This window comes from Leucopleurus acutus, assembly GCF_964270905.1.
Source record: "Leucopleurus acutus genome assembly, chromosome: 20".
Taxonomy (NCBI): domain Eukaryota; kingdom Metazoa; phylum Chordata; class Mammalia; order Artiodactyla; family Delphinidae; genus Leucopleurus; species Leucopleurus acutus.
In genome coordinates this window covers 7,268,244-7,273,025 of record NC_139162.1, presented here as the reverse complement: position 1 = coordinate 7,273,025, position 4,782 = coordinate 7,268,244, and positions in this window count along the sequence as shown.

Below are 4,782 nucleotides of genomic sequence, written 5' to 3'. Positions count from 1 at the left end.
TGTTTTCCAAAGTGGCTGCACCATTTTACAGTTTCACCAGCAGCATTTAAGAGTTTCAATATGTCCACATCCTCCCTAATTTGTTATTGTCGGCTGCTTTTATTTCAGTCATCCTAGGTAAAACGAAGTGGTGTCTCATTATAGTTTTCACTGGTATTTTCCTAATAACTAATGATGCTGAACATATTTTCATGTGCTTATTGGCTATTTGTATATCTTTTTAGGGAAGTATCTACTCATGTATGCTCTGTAATATTTTCTCCCATTCTGTGGGTAGTCTTTTCACTTTCTTGATGGTGCACTTTTTTTTTTTTTTTTTTGGTACACAGGCCTCTCACCGCTGTGGCCTCTCCTGCTGCAGAGCACAGGCTCCGGATGTGCAGGCTCAGCGGCCATGGCTCATGGGCCCAGCCGCTCTGCAGCATGCCCGGACCAGGGCACGAACCCGTGTCCCCTGCATCGGCAGGCAGACTCTCAACCACTGCGCCACCAGGGAAGCCTTGATGGTGCTTTTGAAATACAAAAGTTTTAAAATTTTGATGAAGTCCAATTTAATCTAATTTTTCTTTTATCTCTTCTGCTTTTGGTGTCATATCTAAGAAACCATAACTTAATCTATGGTCCCAAAGATGTACTCCTATGAATGTTATAGTTTTAGCTCTTACATTTAGGTCTATGATCCATTTTGAGTTAATTTTTGTGTACAGTGTGAGGTAGGGGTCCTGCTTCATTTTTTTGCATATGGATATCCAATTGTCCCAACATAAAAGTCACCATGTAGGGTTGATAAATCTTCCTTCCACACAGGAAACAAAATGTATCTCCTTTTCCTCCACCATTCCTTTGAAGATTGTTCCTTCAACCAGTGAAAAGAAACTGTAGGGCAGCTCTCTGCTGGTTCCAGCAAGGCCTTGGTTCAGAGACAAGGAAACCAAGATGGAGCCTCAGTCAGTGGAGATTTAGTATCTTCCTCCATCTTCATCGCTGGGTCCTGGCGAAGTTCCAGGTAAGTCCAGTGTATGCATGTTCAATTCAGAGTCACATCCCCTGGTAGGATTTTCCAGGTTTTTTCTTTCCTTAAATACATCTACTGTGTTCCAGGAGGGCCAAGGGTGACGGGTGTTCCTAGAGATGCTAATCCATTCCAGGAGGTTGGGACCAGTGAGAGGCATGGGTTCCCTGATTTTGTCTTCAGTCTGCCCTTTGGGTTGGGCAGGCAGGAGGTCTTAGCCTAGTTCAGGGTTCCTTAAATTATCATCAGAATCAATGTGGAAAGAACAGTGATGTCTACATTGTTTGTGCATCTTCTGTGGTTAAGGGCAGGAACAGAGCTTATTATAATAGTAACAACAGGATAACATCAGCTGATGTGTGTTGACACCTCACTGTAAGTGCTGGTTCTCATGTAATCCTCGCAACAGCCCTGAGGTCGGTCCTGGTACCATTCTCATTTTAGAGATGACAAAACTGAGTCTCAGAACAGTTAAGTAACTTTCCCGAGATCACACAGGTGGTTCCTGAGACCACAAGTCTAACCTCTTAACCACTACTTTTACTGTCTTAATCTTATTCACTTCTTCACCCTCAGGGCTTCGTTGAGTGCCTGGGACAAAGTGGGTAGTTAATTAAAGGAACAGGGACTCCAGGCTCACTGCCTGGGTTTTGATCCTCTCGAAACCTGATGATGCCTCAGTTTCATCATCCATAAAATAGAGATAGTACATGTCCCTCATTCAGAGAGTCATGAAATTTAAATGAGGATTGCCTGACGCATAGCCGTTTTCAATAGATTTTAGCTATTTTATTTATGGGCCTTAAAAACAGTGAAGAGGTTGAATCTTGGCTCCCAACCCTCACTAGTCATAAGACCTTTGATAAGTTATTTAAACTCTCTGTGCCTCTGGTTCCTGACCTGTGAAATGGGGATAACATTAGAACCTACCTCGCAGGGCTACAGTGAGGATTAAATAAGGTTCTTGTAGCCCTTAGAAGAAGTGTCTGCCTCTTAGTTGCCTCTAACCATCTGAGTTAGAGAAAATTATGGGGGCAGTTCATGCAGAGGATGCTACTCGTAAACCCCCAAGCGAAGGCTGTTCCTTCCCTCTTTCAGAAGGGCCTTCCTCCTGGTGTGGTGAGAGAGGATGGGGACAGTGTCCCAGGCACCCAGCGTGACCAGTGGCATCAGAGATGACATAAGCAGATCACTGGCACACCCAAAATAGCCATAGTCTGATGGGGCATGACCAGAAGACCCTCCAATGGTCAGAGAACAGGATCTCCGAGTTACACGGTCTCAGTTCAAATAGCAGCCGTCCCCTAGGACGGATGTGATCACTAAAAGGATGCTGTGTATCAAAGGCACAGGCCAGTGCCAGGCACAGAATGAGTGGTCAAGGGCGGGACACCCACATGGCAGGGATTTTCATCAGTTTTGTTTCTCACTATATCCCTGTCTAAAATAGCGCTGTATTGGGTTCCTATGGCTGCCGTAACAAATTACCGCAAAGGTGGCATAAAACAACACAGATTTATTCTTACAGTTCTGGGGTCAGAAGTCTACAGTGAGTCTTATGGGAATAAGATCAAGGTGTCAGAAGGGCAGCTTCCTTCTGGAATCTCCAGGCGAGAGTCGGTTTCCTTGCCTTTTCCAGCTCCCTCATTCCTTTGCTTATGGTCCCGCCTCACTTCACCTTTTCTTCCCTGCTTTCATCGTCACATCACTTTTTTTTTTTAATTTTAGAAATTTATTTATTTTTTTATACAGCAGGTTCTTATTAGTTATCCATTTTATACATATTAGTGTATATATGTCAATCCCAATCTCCCAATTCATCACACACGCCCCCCTCCCCGCCACTTCCCCCCCTTGGTATCCATACGTTTGTTACATCACTTTTTTTCCTTCTATGAAGTCAAATCTCCCTCTTGCAATAAGGACCCTCATGATTACATTTAGTGCCCACTGGATGATCCAGGATAATCTCCCTATTTCAAAATCCTTAACTTTGTGACATCTGCAAAGTCCCTTTTGCCATATAGGTGACATACACAGGTTCCAGGGGTTAGGACCTGGATATCTTTGGGGACCGTTATTCAGCCGACCACAAGCACCTAGCTCTTAATGCACTCAGTATATATTGGTTGAGTGAATAGGTGAATGTTAGCCATTGAGTATTGTCGTTAGCATCATCTTGGCTTCAAGATGTGTATGTGGTCTCCTCGCCTTCAAGTCTTGCTCAAATGTTGTTTCAATGCAGGTTTCCTGACCCTAGTTGAACCCTGCAACTTGCTTCCTCCATTGAACACACACTCCTGATCCCTTTATCCAGCTTAATTCCTTTTCCCCCCCTAGAACTTTTTGCCTTCTAGCATACCATAAAATTGACTTATTTATTATGTTTATTGGCATTTGTCCATCTCCCCCACTAGAATGTAAGCTCAAAGATTACATTCAGGGTGAGGATTTTTCTGTTTTAGTCTCAGATGTATCCTGGGGGTCTAGAACAGTGCCTGGCACGTAGTAAGTGCTCGATACATGAGTGCTGAACGAACACATGAACTGAATGCCTCACCAAATTTCCCTCGGCCGCTGACCCGGTTCTTTATCTTTTGTGCTCAATCTTGGCTTTCATGACAATGAAGGTGTTGCCTGTGGTGAAGCCAATCGACTCTAGGTAACCTCTGTATTAATCCTGTTCACGGGTCTCCCCGTTCTATTAACACACTGGCAATTTTTATTTCTAAAACACAGATAACCTCAATTATCTCCACCAAGACTTGTGAAAGTCTGGGAGGGAAATGGATGGTTTGACTTTGGACGTTTATTGAAGGATAGACTTAGAATTCGGATGATTGCAGAGCTGGGTGGGGGAGTTGTCCCTGGCTGAAGTTGCAGGGCTTTGTTATGTTGGGTTATACTGTTTCTACCGGTCTGCTGGAGGAAATGAGCTTGTGGTTTCTGCAGTTGGTCAGGCTCAGGATGGTCTCTGTAGAGGGGGCTTGAGTGCCTTAGGGGGCATGGTGGAGGGGCTTCAGGGCACCCGGGGCTTCCTGAAACTGTATGTGAGTTTTTGTGTGTCTGTATGTTCTTAAGGAGAGTAGAGTCCATCGCTTGTATCAGCTTCTCAACAGGGAAAGTGAAGGACTTTTGCACTACCCCAGCCGTGAGGATTCTGTGACTCTGTGTCTCACAACATGTAGGTCAAATTAACAGGCCGTACACAGCTCAGAAAGGAAAGGCAGCAGTTGGAAAGGCAGGCCCCCTTCTCCCCATCCTCTATTGCCTAACAAGTCCCCAAGCTGTTGTGTTAAAGATGCTGAACCAGGCAGTGGCTCAAATCTCAAGATGACCGATCTCAGTCTTTGCAAGACTCTTTATTTTTGGCTGCATTGGGTCTTCGTTGCTGCGCATGGGCTTTCTCTAGTTGCAGTGAGCAGGGGCTACTCTTCGTTGCAGTGCGTGGGCTTCTCATTGCAGTGGCTTCTCTTGTTGGGGAGCACAGGCTCTAGGCACGCAGGCTTCGGTAGTTGTGGCACGAGGGCTCAGCAGTTGTGGTGCATGGGTTCTAGAGCACAGGCTCAGTAGTTGTGGCGCACAGGTTTAGTTGCTCCGTGGCAGGTGGGATCTTCCCAGAGCAGGGATAGAACCTGTGTCCCCTACATTGGCAGGCAGATTCTTAACCACTGCGCCACCAGGGAAGTCCCTCTGGGCATTTCTTGAGGCTTCAGTTTTTCTCATAGGTAGAATTGGGATGGCTCTACTTTCTTTGATTTTTGTGTGAT